This window comes from Lonchura striata, chromosome 1 (assembly GCF_050655825.1).
Source record: "Lonchura striata isolate lonStrDom1 chromosome 1, ASM5065582v1, whole genome shotgun sequence".
Lineage (NCBI taxonomy): Eukaryota > Metazoa > Chordata > Aves > Passeriformes > Estrildidae > Lonchura > Lonchura striata.
In genome coordinates, this window is record NC_140703.1 from 37,749,376 (window position 1) to 37,760,697 (window position 11,322).

An 11,322-nucleotide genomic window follows, 5' to 3' on the forward strand; every position below is an offset into this window, starting at 1 on the left:
TTTTATACTTTCAATTTCTCATCATACAAGAGACTCTCCATTTCTCTTTTCCTGCTTTGCATCTTTTACCCAACTGCCACTAATTCCATAACATCCTTAGTGGAAAAGGTATGACCAATACTTTGCAGCTTCCTAAAAGTAGTCTCCACTTTGATAATTTGAATGGTAAGTCTGTATGTATGTATAGCTTATATTAACTTTTCCTGTGGGTTTTTTCTGTCTTTTTAGTTTTGCACTATTTTGCAACTGCTTCTTGAAAAGATTTTGTGTGGGTATATAAAATTCAAATTTCCACTGCCTTTATGCCTCAGTATGTTCCAAGTGGGATCATGACCAGAGGCAGAGTGAGTGTGAGATACTTTTGTCAGATTATTGAACCAAAAGGGCTTGCAGTGCTTGCATAAAGGGAGCCTTACCATATATCTAGCACTCTTCCTGTAACCCTTAGGAGGTGGAATTAAAATGAGAGGATTAAGGTGTCCTGGTTCAGGGCAAATTTGGGAAAGAACCCCAAAAGGGTTCCTCTAGGAAGCAGATTCAATTGGCCCCTCCCCCCTATCTTTCAACATTCGGGAAAGATACGTCCTTGGAGAAAAGTGGGGAAAAAAAAAATTAAGCAAACTTAAGCAATATTAAACAATAAAACTTCTTGCCATTCCAAGAGAGAGACAAATTCAGAAAAACCCCTGGGCTGCAGCTGGGCTCACTCAGTCTCTGATCAGTCCCTCCAGCACTGGAAATGCCACAGCCCAGGTCCAGCCCACTGGGCCACAGGTGTGAGCTGCTGTTCTGGTGCTTAGTCCAGAGCAGGTCCAAAGAAAGGGAAAAAAAGCTACAGTCCAGGGAACTTCTTTGCCTCAGCTAGCTAAAACTAACTTGAAAAGCAAAGGAGAGCTCTGCCTCGCTGTCTGTCTGTCCGCAGACAACCCAGTCCAGGAGCAGGAATGTGGAGGAGGGAGCGCAGCTCTTGAAAACAAACTCCGCACTTCTTACCCCCCTTTCACTCCTGGAACAAGTCTTAAAGGTGCAAAACTTATTATTCAACATAAACAGAACAGACAATTGGGGATAAAGGCATCATATAGTCAACCTAGGACATTAGGTAACTCAGATCATGAGTAAAAGTTGTTAGATTGCACTCTATGTGCTTGCTTTACAGATTAAAAAAAAAAAAAAAACATGTTTTAGCACAATTGATTGGGTAATTCTGGCAGTCCCAAACTTTAGTTCTAAGACAACTAAATCTAATTAAATACACAACAATAATATAAGCAGTTATTTATGAAAAGGAAGCTTATGCGGAGAACACCACAGAAACATATTGTTAAATTCATCAATAACATGGCTTGATTTACATATTAATTGACAATTATTCTACCAACTCAACTCCTGATAAATATATTATTAGTCTGTTTAGTCACAGTAAACGTGTGTTGTTTTCCCTCTCTTCAATGGACCTCAGTGCAAAGATTGCAAATTAATATGAGAAGCTGTATTTTTTTCACACAGACCAATTTTGTATATAGTGGTTGTTTGCCTGGAAGATGAAAAGATGGACAAAAAATGTCCTCAATAACTTCTGGAGGAACAAAAATTATCTTTAAAAAAATGCCTCTTGAGATTTCACTTCAACCTAATTCCCAGGCTTTGGGGAGTGTGCTAGACCCTTCTGCTTATGCCCCAAATCAGACCTGTTTCCTTTCCTTCTGTCAGATACTCTTACCCACTACTTTTTGACTCTTGCACATAATTAGTTTCTGATACTCACACTTCAGTCATGTCCCAGCCTGTGAAACACCACTAATCCATTTCTATTTATTCCTCCAACTCCTGCACTTTTTTTTCCTCAGTGCTTTCTTTTATTGCCATCCTAGTCTTTGATGAATCCAAGCTTTCTCCCTCCTGCTTGCTGATGTCACTTTCACTTCTTCCACTTTCACTGTCGTTTTCACTTGCACTGCTTTCACTTGCACTTCTTTTGCTTTCATGTCCCCTACTTTCCCTTTCACATTCACTACTTTCACTTTCACTTATTTCATTTGCACTTTGACTACTTTTCCTTTCATTTTCACTTATTTCATTTGCACTTTAACTACTTTTCCTTTCATTTTCACTTTCACTAAGTTCACTTTTGCTTTAACTACTTTCACTGTTGCTTTCGTTCTAATTTCACTTTCACTTTTGCTGATTTCACTTTTACTTTCAGTTCTTTCACCTTCCGTTTCAACTACTTTCATTTTCACTTTCACCACTTTCACTTTCACTATTGTTGCTTTCATTTTCACTTTCACTACTTTCACTTTTGCTGCTTCCACTTTCATTTTTACTTTCACTACTTTCACTGCTTCCATTTTGTTTCACTTCCACATTCACTCTCACTACTTTCACGTTTGTTTTCACTCTAATTTCACTTTTGTTTTCATTACTTTCACTTTTGCAGCTTACACTTTCACTTTAGCTGCTTTCACTTCTTTCACTTTAACTCTCATTGCTTTCGGTTTCAGTTTCACTTTTGCTTTCACTTCTTTCACTTTCATTTTCTAATTTCAGTTTTGTTTTCACTACTTTCACTTTTGCTTTTGCTGATTTCAGTTTACTTTCAGTTTCACGTTTCACCACTTTCACTTTTGCTTTGACTTCTTTCACTTTCACTTTCACTTTCACTCCAACTGCTTTTATTTTCACTTTCACTGCTTTCACTTTAGCTACTTTAACTATCATTTTCACTTTCACTGCTTTCCTTTTCACTTTCACTCTAACTGCTTTAACTTCCACTTCCGCTTTCACTATTTTCACTTTAGTTTTCACTAATTTCACTTTCCTTTTCACTACTTTCACTTTTCCTTATTTCACGTTTACTTTCAGTTTCAATTCTTTCACCTTCACTTTCAACTACTTTCATTTTCACTTTCGCCACTTTCACTGCTTTCACTTTTGATGCTTTCACATTCATTTTCACTTTCACTGCTTTCACTACTTTCAGTTTCACTTTCACTGCTTTCACTACTTTCACTTTTGTTTTCACTCTCACTTTCATTTTCACTTCTTTCAGTTTTGATTTTGCTGCTTTCACTTTTACTTTCAGTTTCACATCTTTCACCACATTCACTTTCACTTCTTTCACTACTTTCACTTTCTTTTTGCTTTCTCTGCTTTCAATTTCATTTTCACTCTCACTGCTTTCACTTCCACTTTTGCTTTCACTACTTTCACTTTAGTTTTCAGCCTAATTTCCCTTTTGTCTTCATTGCTTTCACTTTTGCTGCATTCACTTTCATTTTTGCTTTTGCTGCTTTCACTTGTGCTTTCACTACTTTCACTTTCACTCTCACTGCTTTCACTTTCAGTTTCACTTCCACCACTTTCACTCTCACTGCTTTTGGTTTCACTTCCACTTTCACAACTTTCACTTTCTCTTTCACTGCTTTCACTTTCACCTTCACTCTCACTGCTTTCAGTTTTGCTTCCCTTTCACAACTTTCATTTTTGCTTTCTCTGCTTTCACTTTCTGTTTTGCTTCCACTTTCACTTTTCACTGCTTTCACTTTCGCTTTCACTACTTCTGCTTTCACTTTCACTACTTTCGTATCTTTCACTTTCACTCAGTTAAAAGAAACCTTGAGAGCAGAAATTGGATAATTTCATTGCCGTGAGAGCCAGCAGAGCTGGGCTGCACCATGCCCGGGAGCAGCAGATGCTCTTCTGGAATGTTACCGCTAGAAATCAGCTTGTGCTAAATCTGCTCAGAGCAAGGGAACTCTTGTCAGGGAGAGAAATGCTCCTTGAATCTCCGTGTCTATGTCAATAGCAGTAAAATAAGCAGGATAAGGGCACAGGCCCAGGATTGGCATGTGATTGTCCAAATAATTAAAACAGTGGCATGGTTCCTAGAGAGGTTTTGACCTAAGCAGATCAGCCACCTCCAATCCAGTGCCCAGATCAGTTCCAGGATTGCAAGCAGGCGGGGACCAATCCCACAGCAGAGACTGGGTGCATCCATTTTGTTTTACGTGATCAAACAGTTTTCAATTCTTAAGCTCTGCTGTGCCAACTGGTGTCAGACAACTGGAACAGACAGAGATCAAGAACCCTCTCCCCAAGGACTGAGACTGAGACCCTACTACAAGGGGGAGGGGGGGAAGAAAATTACCTGACCTGTTCTTCTCCAGTAACTTCAATGGACTTATTCTTCATTGTGTTTGTTCAGCTTCAATGATTTTCTGTAGATACACCTGTTCCCCCCATAGCAATTTCAATAGACTCTCATTGTTCTGCCTGTTCCCCCCTTTTCCCTCTGTGGACTATAACTGGACCCCTGGGTTAGGTGGGACTTTGGAGACTCTCCCCAGCACAACAAGACGGATCCCCATCGTCTGGACCAGTGAGGACTCCGCCTGTGTTGGTAGCTATTCCCATCACCCCCTTCTCTCTCTCTCTCTCTCTCTATCCTTTTTATTTCTTTTCTGACCCCACTATCGCATTTATTGTTTTGGCCCCTAATAAAGGTGCATTTGTTGTGATTAACCTGCTGTTTGTCTTTTGCACTTTGGGATCGGGTAACAAACCATCACAACACCCCACTATAAGCGGATCGTGACAATGAGACTTCAAGAAATATTTGTGACTGCAAGTCATCTTCTTAACTCACAGTCAGAATTAATTTTTTTTTTCAATTACTTAAATAACCATGTGGGAACTGTCTCTGAAACAACTAATATGTGCAAATGCTGAAATAACACTTTAAATAGGAAGGTATATACTGTTTTATCTCTGGGTAGAATCTAAGCAAACATTAACGCCTGTAATGGCTCCCTCTCTGAGAGCACTTTTTGATTTTTACAAGGCTTGGCCCTCTGCTGCTAGCTCTGTGTCTGTCCTACCTCCACTGGTAGGAGTGTGGAGACTCCTTGTAAGTTCTTTGGGAGGAATGGAATGAAAGTTGTTATAAATGAGAATTTATTCAGCCAGATTAAAAAATAAAAATAATTTTTATTAGCGGTCAAATTCTATCTAGCCAGCCACAAGGAAAGAACAGAGCCGAGCCCGGGCTTGGCCCTGGGTGTGCAACAAGGACTCAGCTTCAGCAGAGGTTTTCCCCTATGCCCACACACCTCCATCCTGGCACAAGTGGTTTTTTATAGGGAAAATTCCGCCTGAGGCTAGGATTTCAGCAATCAGTCTTTTCTTCTATTCAGAGTCCATAGGTTAATAAGATTTTCTTTTTTTGGTGATGAGGAGAAATAATTTAATGTCAGGAGTAGGTGAGTTCTTGATGAGATTTTACGGGAAGGCTGCATTCACATGGATATTTGTATTTTGGGTATTCAATACTTGTATAGATAAAAAGACTCTGTAATCACTTAAAAGGTGCGGTGTGTATTCGGGAGCTATCCCACACGCTGCCTGACGTCACAATAAACAGACACTTTCTAACTTTAAACTGTTAGAGAGTTTTTGTCCGTCACATTTGGATATTGGTACTAGATCAATATCCATATTTCTTTAATCATTCATTTTGGTGACCGCAGCAGGACTGCTGCTCTCTCTGGCCATGGAGCCAGTGGGGGTCCAGGACCCCTCTGGGCGCCCACCCAGAAATTTCTGGGAAGGGGGATCCCAAATCCTGCTGACTACCCGGGGAAAGACCAGAACCTTCTGAACTAAGGACAAAAGGTGTGTTTATATTTGGGGAAAGGTACCTTATTATATGAGCAGTTAGTAAGACACAAGAGATGTCTCGTATGCGTGGTCTGGTTACCCATGTTCCGGATGGGGACCCAGGATTTTGGTGGTCCATGCCTTGTCGTGGAGATGGCAGCACCAGAGGTTTAGTAGCCCATGTCTCGTAGTGGAGACAGCAGCTGTGGTGTTGTGAATTTGGATTGGAGCAGGGTGACTCTGGTTTCAGCTTGTAATTTAAAGGTGCACCTTAGGGATCCATAATTTGGGCGGCTAGTTCGAATTTTTGGGACGCAAACCCTGCTGTGGGTTGCAGACAATTCTGGTTGTGGCCCCAAGCGCTGTATGTGTGTGTATTCTAATTGGATGTGTTTGTTTGGTGGGCTTGGGATTTTGTGTGTTTACGTTGTGGAAAACTATTTGTGGATCGTATTTGTTGTGGTTTGCAAGAGTTTGTGTTGTGAGCATTATAATTTGTGTGATTTGGCATGTGTTACTAACTTTTGTAAGTGTTTTTAGGAGTTTTGTGAGTTCAAAGTTGTAAGAGGTTTGTGAAATCCCTGTGTGCTTTGCAGAGGGACACTGACTGTTTGGGAGAGCAGACAGCTTTAAAGTATTTACATTGTGCTTAGACTGCGTGTTAGAGGGAGTTAGGCTGTGTGTGAGCCTAGACAACATGCATTTTTTGCTGTAAAATTTTATGTGATATGTTGTTGGGTGAAAAGGCTTTGTGAGTTAAATTTGTTTATTTTATAGTTAGAGAGCAAAGTGAAAAGCCCAAACTATTCCTGACATAGTCCTGGTGATCGGGGAGTCGTTTGCTTCCCTGGTAACCAGAAGGGAATCCAGGCTCTGTAGCCCTGGGATACGTTTTTCAACTCCCTGGAAAACCCCAAGTTTGGCGACTGAGTGTTAGTGGCTTACCCCCGCAACTTCTTGTGGATGGATTTGTGCTGTGCTCCAGCTAGAGTTGGTGTGATTTAAGCAAGATCTTGTTAAAACTCTGGTTGAATGTGTTTGGGGTTGTGAAAAACCTCTGGCTGGTTTGGGTTTTTTGGTTCTTTTGGTTTTTGGGGTTTTTTTGTGAGCATAAACTTATTAGTGTTTAGAGTCAGATCTTCGCAGGGAAAAAAAAAAAAAGAAAAAAAAAAAAACAAAACCAGTTTTGCAGCAGTGATTTTGTGCAGAAAACAAGGCTGGCAGAGGTAGCTGAGAGACATTTTTGGTGCCAAGATATGCAGCTGAACTCTGTGTTCTGTAACATTTTCGATCAAAGGGTGAGAGAAATTTGGTCAGCAATCCAAAAAGCTTCAGAACAGGCTATAGTGGTGATTCCCACAGCTCTCAGTGCAGCATGGAGTCGTGAAATTTCTGCGAAACTCGACTGATACTTTGCAAGGTTCCCATTTGTCCTTTGGATACAGTGTGACAAGAGATACACTTGGCTCTTAGCTGCAGTCCACTACAATGTATGAAAAGTTGCTTACAATTTTTAAACACATTTTAACAGTAATATACCCGGAGCAAAACATAACAGAGGATCTGATTTAATGGGTGATGAATAACCTGCATGATGAATGGGTGGAGTACTTAACGATCTAATGAAAGAGAGTTTTTTCCCCCTTTTTCCTTTTGTATAACAAGTTTTTCCTTAACAGCTGCCGCGGTGAACCCTGTTTTAGAAGGAATGCTAACCTTTTTTTAGAGAAAAAAAGAAAATTAATTTACAAGTTGCTTCATCCCTTTTGTCTGCTAGCACAGCTGTATGACCAGGACCAGGAGGCACAGGAACTGAGAGCCTGGTTCAGGGGTATTCCCCTGCCCACTTGCTGCTGTAACCCGTGGATTGTGTTTTGATGTGCAGTCTGTCGGGATTTGTGGGTCCAAAAAGGGTATAGGTGGCTAATACCTAAGACTGGAATTTGTGCTCTCTGTCATACAAAGGAACAAGAGGCTACCCAGAAAGTTATACGGAATTTGTTGGCCACTGGTCAAGAGGTCCCTGATAGCAGTAAAATATTTGAATTGCTGGGAAACAGGGTTTCGTGAACCTTGAAGAAACCAGTGGAAATTCTTAGAGTTGACTGTGGTCAGTATATTTTTGTACCAGAGGAATACCAGGTGAAACTTAAGAACTGTGATAAGATCAAAAGACATTTTGAAATGGAAAATCCTAAACATGGGGGCAAATGAGAGCAAAGAGATTACCAGAGGAAGCCCTTTAGGGTGTACCTTAACACGCTGGAAAGTGCTGGTGGGCTATGGTGGTAGTGAAACTAAGAGAGAACTTGTCAAATTTTCTACGCAGTGGTGGCTACTCTAAAGACTTGATGGGGGAGTGAAATGGCCAGCAGATGGTACACTAGACTATGAGACTCTATTACAGTTGATGCTTTTCCTTAGGCATGAACAGAAGTGGCAAGAGGTGACTTATGCTGACATGTTTCTCAGTCTTTGAAATCACCGTGAGTAGCAAAGGGCTTGTGGGATTAGGCCACCATCTGATCCACTGGTAGTGGCTCTTGAAAAAGGTAATAAAGTTAACAGGGAAAAGCTCAAACGGTGTTGTAGCACATGTTCAATAAATCAAAGATGCTCACACCCAAGTAAAGTGTATGCAACAGGGATCTTAGAACAAGGGACAGTAGAGGCACTGTTACCACCCCCTAGAAACCAGGAAAGAAGGGGGGTAGAGGGGCGAGTAGGGGAACGAGTGAAATTGGAACCCTCACCAACTTCAGCCTCCCCTAACTTATCTTCTGGTTCATCTGCCCTGGGAAAAACAGTAATTGAGGTAGGGGTTTCCCCACCAACTCTTAAATCAGGGGAACCCCTGAGGCTTTACCCACTGTTGCCCAGTAGTGATAATGAATGGGATGAATCTGAACCAAGTCCCAAGCCTTCCCCTCAAGGTCCGATAGCGTCAAGGACCAGAAGCAAACCAGAATGAACCCACCCCCACAAACAACTAGAAAGCAAACTAAAAGAGTCATACAGGCACCCTTAAGGCAGGCTATAGCCTCTGACGAGGAACCAAGGAAAATTAAGGTCCCTTTTTTCTCAATGGCTTTGGAAGCTTGGGAAAAGACTGCTAAGGGCTATCGGAATGACCCGATAGGAGTTGCCAAAAGGTAAAAGTTTATGGTTAAGCAACATTTACCTGACTGGGCAGACATGCAGTTACCACTTGATGCCTTAACAGAAACAAAGAAGCAGTTGGTTTTGAAGGTAGCCAAGGATTTAGGTGAAGATGCTTGCACACCAGCACAAGAAGATATTAAAGATGTCTTTCCTTTTCAGGATCTGATGTGGGATCCCAATGAACCCAATGAATTAGCACAGCTTAAGGGATATCAAGACTTTATAGTGAAAGGAACTAGGACGAGCAATTCCTAAGACCATAAATTGGTCAGCCTTATATGCTGTTAAACAAGGTCCCTCTCAAACACCTTCTGAATTTTGAGATCACCTGCGGGACGCGATATACTACCCTGGACCCTGGACCGGAGGAAGGAATACAACAGTTAATAAATTTATTCTTAGGACAATCCACAGGAGATATCAGGCCAAAACTTCAGAAGATCCGGGGCCCAAACAGCCAAGACTTGGGGACTCTATTGGATGAAGCATGGAGTCTTTAGAAATCAGGAGGAAGGATATAAACAAGGGATGAAGAAATAAGTAGCAGTAGTAAGGGAGGAAGGAAAGGAGAAAGACCAAGACAAAGTCCACCCCAACTAGGAAAAGACTGATGTGCACTTTGCAGGAAATTTGGACACTGGAAGAACCAGTGCCCAGAGCAAAGAAAGGGTGATGAACAGAGAAAAAGCGATCGGGTGGGACAAAGGGTGGTTGCTCATGCAAAAGAGGACTGAGGAGGACCAGAGGGCCCTACCCGAGGGGACCCTCTGGTTATAGTTAAACTGGGGAATAAAGAAAAGGAAGTGGAATTTTTAGTAGACACAGGGGCAACATTTTCAGTGTTGAATAAAGCCCTAATACCTCTAACAAATGATTGTATTATGGTAAAGGGGGCTACTGGTCGATCTGAAAGAGAATATTTTTGCAAACCATTAAAATATAAATTGGGAAATCAATGGGGGATTCACTGATTTTTATATATGCCTAATGCTCCATCTGCAGGGAGCTAGAGCAGCTGGATGCAAAAATAATATTTAAAAATTGAGAAATTAGCTTGGAGGTAAAAGATCAACAATATGTGGAGTTGTTAAGCCTAATGTTAATAACCAAGGAAATTTAAACTGTAAATAAAGAAGAGAAAAACTTCAAGAAAATAATGGATCAAGAAGCCCTGGGGTATGGGCTTCTAATATACCAGGGAGAGCAAAGAATGCATTATCTATACACATCAAGCTCAAGGAAGGGGAAAGAGTGGTGAGGGTTAAACCCTGAAAGAAGACAGAAAAGTGATTAGCCCAATTATAGAAAACTTTTTGCAAATAGGACTGGTAAGAGTGTCAATCTGATTTAATTATCCCATTTTGCCAGTAAAGAAGCCTGATGGGTCATACAGGTTAGTACAAGATAGTTAACAGAGTAACTGAAGACTTGTATCCAGTAGTTGCTAACCCTTATACCTTGTTAACTTGTTTAACACCTGAACTAACATGGTTTACTGCTTTAGATTTGAAGGATGCTTTCTTTTACCTCCCTCTCCATGAAGCCAGCCAGAAAAATTTTGCATTTGAATGGGAGAACCCCAAAACTGGACGGAGGAACCAGCTCACATATTGTGTATTACCACAGGGATACAAGAACTCCCCCACTATATTTGGGGAGCATCTTGCCAGAGATTTAGAATCTTGGGAACCTCCACCAGGAGAAGGACAGTTGCTCCAGTACGTGGATGATCTCCTGATAGCCACCCAGACCCAGGAAACGTGTAGACAGGACAGTAAGCCTCCTAAACTTTTTGGGCCTGCAGGGGTATTGAGTATCCCAGAAGACAGCCCAGATGGTGAGGCAAACAGTCATTTACCTGGGTTATGAAGTGAGTGCTGGACAAAGGACCTTGGGCCAGGATCGCAAAGACCCTGAGACCTCAGGCAGGGAAAGAACTGAGAACCTTTTTAAGCATGACAGGGTGGTGCAGGCTAGGGATTTATAACTGTGGGTTACTTGTTAAGCCTCTATATGCCCTGATCACGGAAGGGAGCAGAGATCTCCAGTGGACAAAAGAAGCAACCCAAGCCTTCAACCAACTAAAGAAGGCCCTCATGTCAGCTCCACTTTAGGACTTCCAGACATGAGTAAACCATTTTTCCTGTTTTCCCATGAAAAACAAGGGATCATCTTGGGAATATTAGCACACAACTTAGGCCCCTACCGGAAAGCAGTGGCTTATCTCTCCAAACAGCTGGACACAGCACGTAAAGGATGGCCAGGGTGTCTCAGAGCCATTGCAGCAGGGGCAGTGAACATCCAGGAAGTGCACAAATTCACCCTGGGCCAGAAGATGACTGTGCTGGTATCCCCCTCAGTTGCTCTCATGAAGTTAAGGGCTCTTTTATCTTGATGGAATGAGGTGAATTCTTATCACCCAAAAAAATACATATTTAAATATTAGATCCACTTCATTCACAAAAATTAGGTAAAAACCCCAAAGTATAACACAACCAAAAG